This window comes from Hippopotamus amphibius, chromosome 7, assembly GCF_030028045.1.
Source record: "Hippopotamus amphibius kiboko isolate mHipAmp2 chromosome 7, mHipAmp2.hap2, whole genome shotgun sequence".
Classification (NCBI taxonomy): domain Eukaryota; kingdom Metazoa; phylum Chordata; class Mammalia; order Artiodactyla; family Hippopotamidae; genus Hippopotamus; species Hippopotamus amphibius.
The window spans coordinates 126,979,795-126,998,134 of NC_080192.1; the positions used below are offsets into that span (position 1 = coordinate 126,979,795).

At 40.4% G+C, this 18,340-nt stretch overlaps 1 protein-coding gene across 3 annotated transcripts in view; it reads right to left on the reverse strand.

Moving 5' to 3' along the window:
• The window catches only part of BABAM2 (BRISC and BRCA1 A complex member 2), a 407,317-nt gene that overhangs the window by 134,161 nt on the left and 254,816 nt on the right, over window positions 1–18,340 (reverse strand). The window lies entirely within an intron of this gene.

Consider the following 18,340-nt stretch of genomic DNA (forward strand, 5'->3'; position numbering starts at 1 on the left):
CTGTGGGTATTCACCAGCTTTTAGAGAAAGAAATCAGTGATGTTCCACGTAAGACCAATTCTTTTAGAAAGTACCTTAAACTGTCACACTTAAAAATAACTTTTATGAAAAAGATGTATTTAAAAGGGGTCAAAAAATACTTTAAGTATTTAAGATAAATACTGAAAATAAAAGAAAGGTGGTGATCCAGGTAATTGCTTTCCTTTTCTAGGTAGTTAATCCTGCTCTTCTTTAACAGTAAACTGGAAAGCCCTTGTGCACCTGGGGATCACTTGTGGACCAATACGCATTCAGACAAGAATCTCAGGCTGAAGACTGGAACTTGAGACCTAATATATTTTCAATATAACTGAAGTTTAATATTACAGGAGTCTAAGCCAATTCCAAAACTGTGCCCAATGATGTTTCTGGCAGGTGTGCATTCTGGACCATCCATGAAGCTTTTAAAAATTGCTTGACATGTAACCACGACAGATTTTAAAGATCAAAACACAGGTGTGTGTCAGTGTTGCACAATTCTGCGGTAAGGGCAGAACATGACATCATTCTACCTAGAAACACACCCAAACACAAACACCCACCTGGGGTTCAGGTGTATGGCTCTGTCTGCAGGCAGATGAATTTCGCTCTGGAGTTTTGTTCTAATATAATTGTGTTCTGACAAGAAATGAGGTTTTGATACATTAATACTACTCCAAACTGGGTGGGTCTTTTCAGCTGACAAACATCTTCTACACCTGCCTTTATGTTCTTTTTAACCTATTCAAAGAGCCATTTCTCAACATAAATGGGTTACAGTCACCCACGATTCAGAGAGCCTTATTTATTCTCTTCAGCCTCAATAAACATGAGAGATGAGCACAAAATTTCAGGACGGTAGAGGCAGAAATCTTTTCCATCTCATTATGAACCAAGAAAGAAAATTATCAAGATAAAAGTCTTAAGAAAATAAGTGACTTAATTAAAGTCACCTCACAAAGTAGTGTGGGCATGTCACCCAGTGATGCACTTAATATTAAATATCTCCTATACATGAGGCAGCATACAGTAACTGTCCCAGGAACTGTAAAACTACTAATACTTGGAGAGAGAGAGAGAGAGAGAACTGAATAGAAGACAGTACAAATAATCTTCTCAAGTCATAGCCCTGGATCTTTGGTTAAGGTTCACAGGAAGCCTGAGATTGATTTCACTTACAAAAGAAAGCTAACAATAGTAAAGGACTTGCTGACCCAACTGAGCAAGCGCACACTTATCTTCTGTGTCCAAATGCAAACTTTATTCCTCAACAGACTAGGAGTTAAGTTTTGTGTGAATAAGAACATGAAGAAAAGAGTTATATGTGTATCTTTGTGAGCAAATAACTACCTTGTGGCTTTCTGATATGAAGAATTCCCAAGAGAAATAAATCCTTTCCAAAAAAAAAAAAAAAAAAACTATGAGAAAGCAAAACACACACAAACATAAACAGGAGATGCATTTTGTACACCACTGCCATTTGGTTAACAGATGTTGGCATCTGCCCTCAACTCTCACAAACAGATCAATGTACTTTACTTTTGTGTAGCATCGTCTATCCAAAAGTACGTGAAAAGCAGTGTGGCTGGTTTGACAGTGTGTCTGCAGAATCTGCCTAAGAATGAGATAGCAGAGCGAACACCTGTCAGGCTTGTTTAGATGCTGTCTGCACTGGTGAATGGCTCCACGATAAGGTGGCTGCTGGGCTGGAGAAATGTTCTGTCTTTTCTAAAGTGAACCCAGGCACCATCATGCGTCACACTGTGTTGCTATGGCTTGCTTACTTCTTGCCTCATTATTATATGACCTTCACTTATATTGAGGGAAGAAGTGTATTTTTGTGAATTTTCCTGATTCAAAGGGATGTTTCGGATTAATGGGAACCATAAATGACACACTTTAAAAAAAAAAAACAACCTCACTTTTAGATCCAAAAGGACTAGGATCTAGTCCCTACTTTATTACTGACAATCTCCACCACTCCAAGGCTGTCAGGTAACTCCTCTGGATTTCCGTGTCCCAGCCTGTAAAGTAAGTTGGGCAGTTGGACTAGGTATGCATTTCCCAAACTTTCCAGGCATGAGGGGCATTTTAACACATCAAAACCTCTCTTGGACTAATCAAATGGCAGCAGTTATACTTCAAGAATCTGTGCAGTTAGAAAATACATAATGATAAAAAGAGACTTTCGATGTAGTGACAGCTGAAAATAAAATCCCAATTTCCTAATCACAGCAGGGTCTGTATTCATTTTTAAAAGGAATGGTATACAGATGTTAGACATTTATTTAGTCTGCAAGCAACAGTTGGTGTACATATGAATTTGCAGTCTTTGCAGTAATTCCATAGCAGATCCCCCCACCCCAACTTGGTCCTCTGTTTAAGGCTGAGAACCCTGAACTACAATACAAACACTCTAAATCCTTTCTGACGCTGACTCTTCATAGGTCTAGTTTCTTTGGATGGTTATAAGGATCTTTTACACCTCAGTGACAATTCTTTGGAAGTACACTTCTAATTCTGCCTCCTCAACCAGCAAGCCAACCAATCAACCAACCAACCAGACCCCTGAACAGATAATTACACAAACAACCCAAACAGAAAATGGGCCAAAGACCTTAACAGACACCACACCAAAGAAGATACGCAGATGGAAAAGAAGCATATGAAAAGACATTTCAAATCACATGTCATCAGGGAAAGAGATACCACTACACGCCTATTAGAATGACCCAAATCTAGAACACCGACATCAAATTCTGGTGAGGAATGTGGAGCAACAGAAACTCATTCATTGCTGGTAGAGCGCAAAATGGTACAGCCACTTTGGGAGAGAGTTTGGCAGTTTATTACAAAACTAAACATACTATTACCATACAACTCATCAATTATGCTCCTTAGTATTCACCCAAAAGAGCTGAAAACTTATGTCTACACAAAAACCTGCACATGGATGTTTAGAGCAGCTTTATTCATAATTGTCAAAACTTGGAAGCAACCAAGATGTCCTTCAGTAGATGAATAATGGATAAATAAACTGTGGTACATCCAGACAATGGAATATTATTCAGCACTAAAAATAAATGATCTAGCATACCAGAAAAAGACATTAAGGAACCTTAAACCCATATTACTAACTGAACAGGTAATTACTATCAATGGTCAAAAAGATAATTTAATGCCATGCATTTATGCCTTTGTCCTCAGACTATAAAATGTACACAGCTTACTCCAAATTGTTGAAATGATCTTTAAAAGAAACAAAATAAAAAGAAAACTAACACCTTTTAAGACAGTTATCCCATGAACTGTATTGGATAAAATATTTAACAATATTTACCACCAAGAAGTTATTACTTATATACAGCTTAAATCCTTCCAGCTGCAAATTTGCCTCCTTCTCTGTAACTGACCTCTGTTGATTATCCATCATTACATCATCAGTGATTTTTATGTAATTCTCCTCACACACGTGAATTTAAAAATAATAAAGCACAGAACTTAAATAAAATCTTGAATTTAGGACTTCTCTCGGCTGAATCAGGCCAGACCAATTTAATACTAAAGTGCAATACGAGATCCTGGCTCTATTATACACTATGGCTATCTAATCAAAAGGGACTCTTGGAATAAAATAAAGTCCCAGAGTCTAAGAAAGAAATAAGAAGGGAAACGCCTGCCGTAGAGACAAGTGCTGGGATGTCCAATTCTGGTACAAATTACGGTCCACGGGCCAAATCCAGCCTGCTGCCTGTTTCTGTAAAGTTTTACTGAACACAGCCTTGTTTCTTACTTTATATATTGTCTACGGTTGCTTTTGCGATACATTGGCAGAGTTGAATTGTTGGCCCACAAAGCATGAACTCTTTACTATATGGCCCTTTCCAGAAAAAGTTTGCTGACCTCTGACTTAGACCTCCACCTTTGCCCTAGGCTGGTTCATGCTGGAGCTCCAGGGCTCAGAGTTGGTCTTCCCTTCTCCATCTTACCCTTGCTTATTACATGAGCTCATCCAGTTGCAAGACGTTAAATACCACCTATCTATCAACCACTCTCAAATACGCATCTCCAGGCCAGACTTCTCCCCTGAGCACCAGATTTACATACCCAACCGTCTCACTAACACATCCACTGAGAGATCTAATAGACATCTCAAGCTTAAGGCATCCCAAACCTAACTCCTGATCTTCTGAAAGCCTGCTTTACCCACAAGTGTTTTTGATTTCAGTAAAGGGCAATTCAATTTTTCAAGTTAAACCAATAAAAACTAATCAACCAAACAAAAACCCTGGAATTACCCCTAATCCCACTCTCACTCCACATCCAGCCTATCAGCAAATCCTCAACTGCCCCCATATATGCAGAAACCTGCCACTCCTCACTTCTGCTGCTATCGCTTTGCTCAAAGCTACCATCACCTCTCTCCTGGATTCTTGCAGGAGCCTCTTAAATTGGTCTCCTGGCTTCTACCCTTGTCCCTTTCATCCATTCACATGACAGCAGTCAGAGTGATCTTGATAAAATGACAGATCACATCACTCATCTTCCCCACGGCCACACTGTGCTCCAGCCACCCTGGGATCCTTGCTGATCCTGCATTGCTCTCAGTAACCTCCCATCCCAGGCCTTTGTGTTTGCTGATTCTCCTCCCCACAGCGTTCCTCCCCCAGGAGGTTCACTCCTGTACTGCCTTCTGCTCAAATGCCGCTTTCCCAGGGAGGCTGTTCCCTGACCACTGTAACCAAATAGCAACTTCATCTCTCACCCCTACCCCCACCCACACACCCTACCCCTTTTCCCTGCCTTATTTTTCTGCATATTTCTTGCTTATTTTATTGTCTGTCTCTACAAGCTACAGTGTAATCTCCACGAAGGCAGGAATTTTTGTCTGTTCTGCTCACTGCTATACCCCCAAAGTGCCTGGAACACTGCCTGGTACGTAGTAAGTGCCCAATAAATATTTGTTTATAAAGACTGAATGAATGGGTGAATAGGCCATCCCAAGGGTTTACAAGAGTCCTATGGAAAACTGCACTTGTGATTTTATTACGAAGATTAATGGGAAAATGAAAACTGCTTAGTAAAAGGTGCTTCACAGATAAATTGGCTGGAAAGTACCATTCTACTCCAAAGCAAGGGATCCTGCCCCTTAATAATTTGTTTGTTTTTTACTTGAATACCTATATACTAAAGGAGTTTATGGTTAATCTTTCTCTTTCTCTTCATCCTCCTTTTAAACTTTGTAAATCTGACTTCTCAATCTCATCTTCATTTTTCGTTTTCTCCTGGATTATGTCCAAGGCTTGCAAACCCAAAGGTCATGTACCAACCTGTACCACAGAATGCTTTAAGCTGCCAGAAATTTTCCCTGGCAATACAGAGCTGTCATTGATTTCTTGGCAGTACATTGTCAAATGATGCATTGATAAATCAAACAGAAACGACAACATCACGTTAATCCAACAACTAGACGTGACTGAGTTAAAAATCTAAAAACGGCAAAGAAAGATCAGGGACACTGTGATCCTGGCAGGAAGGCAGTCTGCATGCATTAAAGCCACACTCAGTGTGATCCAAAGCCTCGCCCCTGCTGCACTCCACAACCTGGGAGCCAGATCACTGGAGCTGGCTTGGGTCCCTGGAGCTGCTTTTAATGACTTCAAGTACACCCTCCTGGTGCTCTGAACCCTAGGACATCACAGATAGCTAATTAAAAAACAAAAACAAAACACAGAAAACAAACCCTTCTCACCCCTTCCTGGGCCTGTGTGGATCTGAGGGGTCTGGTTCTTGCCTGAAGTCTAGTGAGGCCTAGAGGCTTGGACTACACTGTGAATAGTACACACGAACAGGGCGGGGTTGGGGTGGGGGGAGTAAATGGAGTCACTTATTTAAGTATCATTAGGCAGGTTTTGCTCAATTAGGGTCTGGTCAAAAGCAGATGGTAACCTGTACCAGGCCACCTCAACAAGGATAACTTGGGCGAGGACTAATATTTGTGCCCTCCTCAAGTTCATATGTTGAATCTCTAATTCTCAATGTGATGGTATTTGGAGATGGGGCCTCTGGGAGGCAAATAGGTGAGATGAAGTCATGAAGGGAAGGCTCTGGTCCAATGGGATCAGTGCCTTAGAAGAGGAGACCCGGAGAGCTTGCTCTCTCTGCCATGTGAGGAAGACAGTGGGAAGGCAGCTATCTGCAAACCAGGGATAGAACCCTCACCAGAAACTAACCAGACTGGCACCTTGAACTTGGACTTCCCAGCCTCCAGAACTGTGAGAAACAAAATTCTATTGTTTAAGTCACCCAGTCTATGGTGTTTTGTTATAGTAGCCTGAGCTGACAAATACACGAGGTTTCAGATTTTAAAAGTTGCTTTAAATTGCCAAGTCCCAGGAAGCGTATTTGGAACGCTCTGTCGACGGGACTCCAAAATTTCTTCTTCTGTTCAACAAGAGAATACAGGAATACTTTTGTCCATCCTCATCTCTGTCTCTCTCTCACACACACACACACACTCTCTCTCTCTCTCTCTGCTCTGAGAGCAGCCACATCTTGCTGAGACAAGTCTTCTTTGCAGGGAACTATAAGCCGATAGAAAGAATATTTCCAGAATGTCCTGGAGAAAAAAAGACATGTCAAGGCAGAGTCCCACAGCCCTGGACTTCTGGGCCCCTCCCCTTCCAGCACTCTTCTTGTCCAAAGGAGCCAGAAACAGAACAGGGAAGCAAATGCATGCAGGGTAGGTACAGTGGGGCTAAATGTGGGGGTCATGAAACCATTCTGCGGAGATGCTCCAAACTCTTACACGAACCTGTTCTTATCTTTTTGATAAGAACAATTAACACAACGAATGTCCAACAACTATAAACAGAGAGACAAACCCAGGCATATTATTGTAGATGTTCTTCTTCAAAGCCCTGCACAAACGCACTCACCTGATCATGCTATCAGGTGCCAGAAAAAAAGGATGGGTCAATTCTACCAAGGACGGTATGCTGAATAATGTAAACACACACATGCACCCCTCAAAAGGAAACAAAACACAGCAGAGGTAGGTCATCTTCAGCCTGGTTACATTTCCTGAGTTCCTCTGACTTTTTTGGTCCCTATAAATCATATTCCTGAACTAAACTCTGAAGAACACACAACCTGCTTAGAAAGTCCTTTTTTCTAATATTTACACACAAAGAAATCAAGTAGCCATTGTTTCTAAGTTAGCTGAACAGAAGGAAATGACATTAATTTTAAAATCCGAAGAAAATAAGGTCCCAATCTATAACATTCTTTGACATGTCTCTTACAAATCACTAAACGTGGCAGGTGTTACACAGACCCTGGAAGAGCCAGCCTTGGTATCAATGACATAACTTATTAATTAACATGGAATGACGAGGTGCCTCGACCAAGGGCTAAATGAAATTCTTAGCCATAGCAGTGCAATTAAAAATGAGCACAGGGCACTAAACATGAAAAACAATTAAAGCACAATGAGACTGCCCTCCTTGTTCCCTGTCTTCAGTTGATATTAGTAAGAAAACATCAGCTGCTGAGAAAAAAAAAAAAAAGCCTTTAGTTTGGGAAGACCTACTGGACAGGAAAGCACGAATGGACTGCCTCATTTCTTGACTCCGTAACCAGAGGGCACCCCCAACCATTAAATGAATGACCCTCTCTCCACAGCAACCTTGGAATGCGCCTGGTGGCAGCCCACTTCCAACAGTGGAGAACTAACCATTTCAGAAGGCAAACAAATGAGGCAAATAAGGAGATGTATGGGGAAAGCCTTCAAAACTATCAAGTGCTATAGGAATATGCGAATATAACCACCATCTTTCATCATCTGACAGATGTGACTGTTATAACAGTGCTCCACAGGGTATATATAAAGACACTCATTGTTGGTGATCGTAGCAAAAGACTAAAAAATGAAAACAAAAACTCACATGTCCATCGACAAGGATTTGATTAAACTATATTCTAAACATTCAAGGAACCTACCTGCCTTAATATGGAACAATCTTCATGATATACTTTGAAGTTAAAAAAAAAAACAAGGCTGCAGCATAGTTTGTATAGTATGATATCATACAAGTGACAGACAGGATACATTCATAAACACTTTTATACTCATGAAGAACACAGACTTTAACTGGCTGTCCTGGGGGAGAGGAACTGGAACTCTAGGGGGTCTGGGAATGGAGGATATGTACTTTGCATTGTATATCCTTCTACATCGTTTTCTTCACTTAAATTTTTTTTTAATTTGTATATCCTTTTATGGATATGTTTGATTTTTCTTTAAAAATGTTTTAAAATATGAGAGAGATGAATTTCTTGCAAAGTTACATTCTTTTCCTTTACAGCTTCTACTCATTAATCTTTCTAAAATCTCTTAGAACCATAAAATACAAAACAATAATAACCAAAACACCCTCTAATCTCCCTCTTACAGTTCTATGATTCTGATGCAGTTCACAAACATCTAAAAATAACTTTTAAAAATGTCATACTTTCAATCAAACATAAAGCACATAAAATAGCTATTTTAGGGAGGAATCTTTCTTACATTTTATAATTGTTCTTTATTTTCAGAATTAATAGCTAAGTTAATTATTTTCATGGCAATTGGTGGAAGAGTTAATATTCCTAGCTTTTTACATATACTAGTTGTGATCGCTGGGTTTCAGGAAAGTCAAAATATTAGTTCTATTCTTGAAAGTATTTAAATAACATTTTTTTGAATAAAAAAGTAGTACATGTTCATTGTAGAAAATTTGAAAAATAGAGAAAAGCACAAAGTAAAATTAAAACAATTCATTATCCTACTACCCCAGGGGAAATCATTATTAGTTTTGATGTATAGCCTTCCTTTTTTATTTCCAATGCATGCAAGTATATATTTTTTACATAATTGGAATCAAGTTGCACATATTGTTTAAAAAAATCTACTTTAATAAATTATCACCCCACTTATCTTTTCTTTTACAATTTTTGTGCTTAAGATTATAAAATATGCATTACTTGTAAAATTTGAAACAAATTTTTAAGTTTAATTTTTTTTAAATTTATTTATTTATTTATTATTTTTTTGGGGGTACACCAAGTTCAATCATGTTTTTATACACATATCCCCATATTCCCTCCCTCCCTTGACTCCCCCCCAACCCTCCCTCGAGTCCCCCCCACCCTCCCCATCCCAGTCCTCTAAGGCATCTTCCATCCTCAAGTTGAACTCCCTTTGTTATACAACAACTTCCCACTGGCTATCTATTTTACAGTTGGTAGTATATATATATGTCTGTGTTACTCTCTCGCTTCGTCTCAGCTTTTGTTTTAGCTTCCCTGAAAAATGTAACCTGAAGCAAAAAAATTTTAAATGACTCAAAATTCGCAAGGTGAAATAAGTATAAAAGAAATTTAAATAACTAAATTTTCAAAGAGTGCTTTTAAAAAATTTGAAGCCTTTATACTTCTAAAGTTATTAAGCTTAAAACTGCACTTAAGACTTTTGGAATGCCTTGTATTATAAATATGTTTTCACGCCATTAATTATTTTCTAAATGGCTGATGGGATTCTGTTACATTGATATGTCACAATACACTTAGCTCATCCGTTATTATTGGATATTTAGATTGTTTCTTTGAAGAGGTCAGAAAGAACTTAAAGATGTCAGCTAAAAAAGCCTCAGGTTAGGTTAGGTTAGACCCAGGTTAGAATTATATTAACATACTGAAATCCTGGAACAATTGATATGAACCTTTTAAAAGTTTTTAACACATATTGTCAAGTTATGTTCCAGAATGGATAATAAGCAACAATGTTATCACTATTGGCCATACTTAGAGTTAAATAAAAATGTCTTTAAAATATAAGTGATTCTTCTCCCTTAACCAAAGATACATATACCAATAATTAAAGTAATATGTTTCAAACTTTGTTACCACAACTTGAAATAAAATTCCAATATAGGGCTCAAAATGGTTCTTAAAAACTGACCCATAAGTCCTTACTGGGGTTTAAAAAGAAGTAAAAGTTTAAATAAACCCATAACACAATTCAGTTATCAGGTCTTCAATGTGAGCAGGAAGATAATCAGATTCCCACATACCGGAGGTAAGCTACATCTTTCATGGGTTTGCTCAGAAGCCCCCCACACCATGAGGAAGAAAAAAAGGGGTATTAGTGTCAAACCAATAAATGACCGAGTAACTAGATGGAACCCTTACTTATAGTGTCGCTGTCTTTTTGAAAGTTTGGTTGAATTAACTGACTTGGGGAGAAGTGAGACTAAACTATCTTGCAACACAGAGGAAGTTACCAGATATGTGCCCAGATAGGACACAAAGGAAAAATACGTGAAGATACTAATATCTTCTTGTCTGCATTTCCATTCAACTTTTAGGCAGTTCCCTCAAATCCATTTAAGAGACAAGTTTCAGAGATTAGAACCTTGCTCAGAACTAATCTTCCTGTCCTCCAAGAATTATAAACATATTGATAACTTTCAACAATGCACTGGACAAAAAAAGATAAAAAGAACCTTGGGTCATAAAACCAACCCATTTCATTTTTTGCTCACCCCCCACCTTTCAAAACCTCAAAAGGGGGGAGAATTTGGAATAAATGAAAGGAGAACATTCATAGCTACTAGGAGTGATTATTGCCTGTACAAAGCAGGTTGGGAAACCCCCATGATACCACACCAGGTCATGTGCAGGCTTCCAGAAGTAGCAGGCCATGGCTTGTAAAAATACCAAACATACCCTGACTACAGTATGCAAGGCTATGCGTGACGGCCTTCCAAGAAAATCAGATTCTAGCTAAATTATTTAATTTGGTACAAAGGATAAAACTTTTATAATAGCCCTAGATAGAAAAGATGTATTTTTTTTTTTTTATCCATCCAATACAGGCAATTCTGGCCCTTTAAAATAAAATGGTTCACCTCTGTGCTGGACCTTCTTTAAGAGTATCGTCCAAGTATCTAGACCACAAGAACACTTTTTAGGTGAAAGTGCATTACACCGGGTTTCTTGAGTTCTTCTGTAACAAAAAGCTCTTGGATGGGGTCCAAGAAAGTCTTTCCAAGTATTAATGAAAACTCTCATTTAGTCAGATAAATAGAATAATTTGGTTCTGACATTTACTAGTGGTGCAGTGTTGGGAAAATTACTAACTTCTCATCAGTGATAAGAAAGATATTAATGGTATCCACCTCAAGTGGCAGAAATGCAGACCAAATAAGATAGCATGAGAAAAACAATCAGCATCTCAACATCATCATTTTCTCAATTTTACATAGGTACCATAGGTTAACTACTTTGGTATATATAGAGTAACTAGATCTCAGCCAACAAAGTGATGCTTGCTAAAGGGACTTAACACACTGCTTTAACAAATAGATTAAAATGACCAGACGCATGGATTACACTTGTCCCTCAGCAATCGTCAGAGATTGGGTCCAGGACCCCAGCATACCAAAATCCATGGATGCTCAAGTCCCTTGTATAAAATGGTGTAGTATTTGCATATAACCTACGCACACCCTCCCACATACTTTAAATCATCTCTAGACTACTTGCAATACCTAATACAATGTAAATACTATGTAAATAGCTTAAATACAATGAAATAGTTGCCCAAGCGCAGCAGATTCAAGTTTTGCTTTTCAGAACTTTCTGGAATTTTTTTCCCTGATTATTTCAATCCCTGGTTGGTTGAATCCACAGATGCAGAACCTGCGGCTATGGAGGGCCAACTGTACTTACAAATAAATATATTTCTGAAATCCTTAAGGATTCTCAAAAATGTTTTCCTTTGTTAAGCTACTTAAATATTCTCTTTGAAAGTATTTCACTAGTCATTGGCTTAAGCAACAGAACTTTATTTTCTCACAGTTCTAGAGACTAGAAGTTCAAGATCAAGCTGTTGGCAGGATTGTTTTTTTTTTTTCTGAGGCTTCTCTCCCTGACTCATAGATGGTCTTCTTTTCCCTCTGTCTTCACATGGTCTTCCTTCTGTACGTGCCTGTGTCCTAATTTCCTCTTTTGACAAAGACACCAGCCATATGGATTAAGGCCCACACTAATGACCTCGTTTTAACTCAACTACCTCTTTAAAAACCCCATCTCCAAATATAGTCACATTCTAACATACTGGGTGGTGGTGGTTAGGGCTTCAACATGTGAATTTGGGGGGAACACAATTCAGCCCATAACAATGAGTATGTATTTTCTCTGCCTAAGAGCCTTTACCGCCCGCATCCCTGCCATTTTCTCTAGGACATACTCTAGATTTTTAAACGTGGCATGTTAAATGACCTTACCAACCTGGCTGCCTATCTTATTTTCCAGCTTCATCTCCTGTATCTCCTGGTTTTGCACTCTAGATACTGACCTCACTGAACCAATTATCCTTTTCCAAATATACTCTTTCATACCTCCTTGTCTCTGGATATACTGTTTTCTCTGTCTAGAATACTCTCCCATGTTAGGTACACTGTGAAGTTATTTTTGATGCCTGAGGCAGAGCCCATTACATTCTTCCCACTCCTCAGAGAACCTTGAACACCCTGCTACTATAGCATGTATCACCCAGAACTGCAATTGATTCTTTCCATGTCTTTTCCCACCAGTATACTGAGAATTCCTTGAAGGCAAGCACCATGCCTGGTTTTGTTCATTACTGATTCTTCTGCACCCAGTGCAGACCTGGTGCACAGTATGAGCTAAAAAAGTATGTCTTGAATGAAGGAAATAAGTCAGTGAAACATGAACAAATCAATGATTGAGAAAAGGTTTAATTTCTCTTTTAATACCTAGTATAGTGGTATGGCAGTCACCAGATTTCGTACATGATTGCTGAGTAAAATACTGACCAAACCATAGAAGAAAACCTCCAACAATAAAGGGCTCTGGATTAATCCACTTTAAGAAAAGTTATGAAAGCTGATTGTCTTTGGGGTAAAAAGGGAATGGATTTTAAAGAGCCTGTAAACTTTAGGGAAGAGGCGCCAAGATACACGTGACAAGGCAATCTGAGCTCCACTCTGATCCAAGAACAAAGGGTTCCCAGTTGAAGCTATGGAAGGGTCTGTTCCAGAAAGCAGCTGGACAGAATTTCCTCACACGAATAGTTCTTAACGTATGGGAAAAAGAAAAGAGCAAAACAAAACAAGCAAAGGCAGCAAAAGGGAATAATTAGTGTAAACATTTTTTTTTTTTTTAATGCATTGGACAAACCCCAAGAAGAATGCTGTGGGATGAACATCTGCTCATTGGGAACACGACAGGGCCCCCGACAGGCTCTGTGGCCTGTGTGTGTCCTCATGTGCCCGAGGTTTATAGTCGTGCTTCCTCTGCTCAGACAGCCCCGAAAGTGGCCCAGAAAGAGGCCTATTCCTGGCCAGGACACACTCCACTAACTCCAGTTAGGGCTGGGGGTGGGTTAGCTCTCACTCAATTGTGTTTGACATGACAAGAACCACATAGAAGGGAAGGGCAGAGACAAATGGTATGTACGTGCAGAACTGCCCGGCTCTATTTGTACAGGTTTCCACCAATACTGTATTTTTACTGCTTGCATGACAGTGACCAGACATGTCACATTTAGAGGAACTGGCATTTGTTTCCAACCCTGTGGTCCCCGGTATCAAGATATGAAGTGCAATAAGTTGAAAGAGCCTGTTTCCTTGTGCCCCTTGCAATCAGTCAGTGAGTCTGCGAGTTTCTGTGAAGAAGTCCATGGGAAAATTCTTCCTCAGTCTCCAGGATCACCTGTTAGTTTCTGCCTCCCCAGCTAAGTAGAGGTGAGTAGCTGTGTGCCTAGAGGTGAAACCAGATGGGAACGCTCCAGCAATTTTCAGTGGGCGGTGCCCTGAGTGAAACACCCCCAAGAGTGGGTGGCCTCAGTTCCCATTCTCATGATGCTAGATCACCTCACCTTAGAGTCTTGGGCCCTGTGGGTCCACGTCTGCACACGCTGACCCTGTGCCATCAGCTCAGCCCTCTTACACAAGTTTCACTCTAGGAGTACATAGTGTCTAGATGGGGACAGGCTCTGCCTCACCCTTCATCTTTCTTTCTGGCTGTGGTCAAAAGTTCTCTTGCTCTGACATTCTACTTACTTCCCTTTTCTCTTTCTAAGGCCTGCTGAGCACAGTTTTTTCATGATTCTCTTTCACTATGGCATTCATGCCTAAATCTGGCATTTTATTAAGTACCAGGCAGGGGTGCCTTATGCCTCTTTCCTAGACCTTTGTTCCTAGCTCCATGTTATTTACACAAGGAGTTTAAGTTGTGAGAACCGTGGTGCCCTGATCATCTAAATCATATGGGATTTTTTTTTCCAGATATTCATTTTCTGTGACTTGCCTCAAGTCCAGAAACACTCCCCCCCCCCACCCCCATAGGCACATCTCTAAAGCCTCCCGGTAGAGCCAGCGACTGACTTATCCCATGCAACACAAGAGGTCACATTTAATAGAATTACTTTGAAAGTGGCCCGTTGGGGCTGTCAAGAAAACTAATTATAAAACTCACCAGAGTCCACCTACTGAGTTGGCTGGAACAAGTACCAGCACTCAGAGCTTCACCTTCAGAAGAAGGTCATGGAGAAAGCAGAGTAACTGCGGGCTGGAAAGGCGTCTCAGGAAGAGCAAGGATTTCACTGGGGGAGATGCCAGAAGCCAGCCCCACAAACACAATTCCAACATCTCCTCTTTGGGGCACCCCGCTCTGTCTGTCCACATACAATAAAAAATGCTTAGACATAAAGATATTCGGTACCCGTTTTGACTTTCTATAGAATTTTGATTGAAAAACCAATTTATTCTTATGGATTGGATGGTTACTCCATGGTTTCATTTTATCTGAAGGGGAAAAAAAAAGCTGACATCTAGTAGTTCAACAAGTCTTTGTCACCAGAGGCCTGTGACACAAATCTCGATATTTTGTGGGAACATGTATAGCTTTTCTTCATTTGTGGCTATAATTGCTGCTGGAGACGCCCCAACATGTAAAGGTTGATGCTTCTGAATGTGCTGAAAGATGTTGGAACTAAACCATGCAGTGACAGCTATCAAAATGTCACCAATGCAGTGTCATATTCAGTCAAGATGCTTCAAAATGCAAATGTTCAACTTAACACTGTTCTAGCTGTGGAAGGAAGAGGATTACCTGGCTGGTCGGTGGGGAAAATGAAATGAGTTAATGAGCATAACCGCACTTAGTAAGGAGCCTAGCACAGAGGAGGCCGCACCAGGAGGAGCTCTCCTGCACGGGTGCTTCCTCCGTGTGGTCGTGTATGGTAGACACTACTCTCAGCGCTTTATGTGTTTTAACTCAATCCCTACAACTGTCCTTAGGCCCAGTTCACAGGTGACAAAACTGGCTCATAAAGAGGTTAAAGAACTAGTCCAGTATTACCCAGCTTAAGTATAGAAGGTGGGGTTCAAACCCAGGTCTATCTGACTCCAGAGTGCATACTCTATCCACTATGCAACTTCTAGTTTCTCATAGTGTCCTTCTGCAGAAAGTGGTATACGTTTCAAGTGCCCTTTATCTTTATTGTCCAGGTGTGAGCCCTACACTCAGAGTTCAAAGATGGTACCTTCTTCAGCTTGCCCTAAACACCTACTGGAGGCAGCATGAAAATGATAAAAGTACAACATTTCAAATTTCTAAATTTTCTGTCTAAACAACTGCCAACCCCTAGACACTTGGGCATAAATTCAAAAGGCTCCATCTGAAACCACTGGTATTCATTTTAGGAATTAGTGTTTGATCTGAAGAGATGGTTACAATAGTTAAAATTTAAACTTATGCTAATTAAAGTACAGCAAACAGTATAATCTAGTGAATTATGTTTGAAATTGAAAGCAAACAAAAGGATGTCCAAATGTTTGGCCCTAGATCCACCAGAGTCTATCTCTGGCTTTAAATTAAACAATTAATGATCTCATCCCTCAGTTTACCCCAACTGCAAAATGGAAATAGCACCTCCTTCAACAAACGAGTGGTTAAATTAGCTGCAGCTGTGCCAGCCTGGCATTGAGTAACTGCTGTGCAAGATTCTTTGACCACAAAAGAACAGACTGGAGGGGGACAAGTGCCAGAAAGGACACACCCACTTGTGTTTCCTTTTACATTACAAATGCAGGGCTCAGCATTGCTCAAGGGGTTTCAGGATAATATCCGGGACAGGTCTGCCGCGGAGCTCTGGCTCGCCCTTGCTGGAAAAGTGGAAGGAGAGATTGGTTTCTGAGTAGCTTCAGAATAAAATGAAGAAAGAGCTTTGAGACATTAGGAGGTTGGACCAAACTAGACACTCTTTGAAAATGGGGAACACTGATTGGCATAGCCTCATCTAATCTATATCTAATTTCCGCTTTCCACCTACTCCGAGCCCAACTCTTGTCCCCACCCCCACGACAAGCTCTGGGGTCATTTGCACCACTGAAACCTTCTCAAGCCCTGGGTGGATCACTGTCTCCCTCCAGCTCCAACCTCAGGCCCTGGAGCCATCCCCGAGAACCCTAGGGGGTCAGAGAGTAGCCCTGGGCTTCAGGCAACTCAAGACAAGAAGGTGCCAACTAGTGTCCCTCCCCACAAAAGGGCAATGGTTGGATATGTGCTCTTTGCTCCACAATGCCATTTTTCAAATGCTTTATAAGCCACTTGAAAAGAAAACTGCTTACCCATAATTCCCTGAAGATGTCTGGCTGGTTCAAATAATTCCTCAGTTATGAGCCTCTCCTCTAATGGGAATCTGTTGGAGAGCTGGCTACTCACAATTGAAAAATGGGATTACCACGATTAAAAACCACCGTTAATAAATTCACAGAAACCCACATCTAATACTTTTCACTTTGTAGTAGTCTCCAGAAATTTGACTAAATAGCATTAAATTAAAAGAAAAAAAACATGAATAATAGGAATCTTTCATGTACCAGATTCTGGCAACTCTTAGACCACAAATTTCTGTACTTTCCAAACTCCCCTATTCACCACTGTCACTAAACACCCACCAAATCACATCCTTTGCTCACTTGCCCACACTCACTATTCATTATAAAGTCCCACCTACCACTGCTTTTTTTTTTTTTTTAAACAATTTATTGTGTCCCTTTCCAGTTCACTTAATTCAGTTCTCTGGATAAATGTGAATGTGATATTTGCATGTGCTAGATGCTAGTGCTTATGCCAAAAAAAAAAAAAAAGCCACCAAATATTTAGAGAGTACCTCCTGGGAGCTCAGTTTTTTTTAATCAGGAATAATGGGAGGGAATACAAAAAAGCATATTTGTGTGACATGTGGGTGGTGCTTACACGTAGGGGCGCGCGCGTGTGGGCTCCTTTAAATCATTGCTTCTGCAGTCCAGCACTGTGGCCGAGTGAATGCGGGAAATGCTGTCAACATAATGTGTGAGGAGAGACACTAACCCAGCAGGACAGGTGGCTGAGGGTCCTCAAGGGACATCGGCTCCTGCCCGAACACATTGGTAAGCTATGTGCATAGGGCCCAGCAAAAAAGAACATTCTAAACAACAATATTGGTTTTGTTTTTTTTTTTTTTGAGGATGTGGAACCCTTCCGGATCATTACCTTTCAGTTAGGTACCTGCATCAGCTATCTAAACTCTGGCACCTGACTGAGCTACAGCCAGGATGATACATGATTAAGTACTCATTCTGGTCCCCTCACAGTGCCTGAAAATGCCAGGCACACTCTCACCTCTGGGCCTAGTTCGCACGTCCCTTCTGTCTGGAATGCTCTGCTTCTCCTTCCCCTCTTGGAAGATGCTATTCTTTCTTCAGTGTCCCGGTCAGGAGCCACCCCTTCTGGAGCCCTTGGGCCTCAGCAGACTGAGCGCCTGGCTCTCCTGGCTAAGCTTCTGTGGTTCTGTGCACCTACCTCCAGTATAGGATTGGCCACACTGTACCAGCTGGCTCCTGCTGTGCTCCTCTCTACCAGTAGGCTGTTATTCTTGAGACTGTGACATCTTCATCCTTATTCCACAACTCCCTACCCCACTCAAACAGTGTTAGAGTGCCTGGCATGTGACAGGCACTTAAAAAATTGGCTAAATGAATAAAGGACTATACTTTTCATTCCTACAAACAAACAAACAAACAAAGTAACTCCTGAAATGCTTCGAGATAAATCACTTCACTCAGAACATAGGATCTGAGATCAAATGCTTTCTGCCTCACCCACTCAAATAAAAAGAGAATTTTGTTGATGGTACTAAAGCTCCAAAATACCCGTAAAATTCCCAGGCATGAACTAAAGCAGCATTGCTGCCAGACAGCTTAAACCA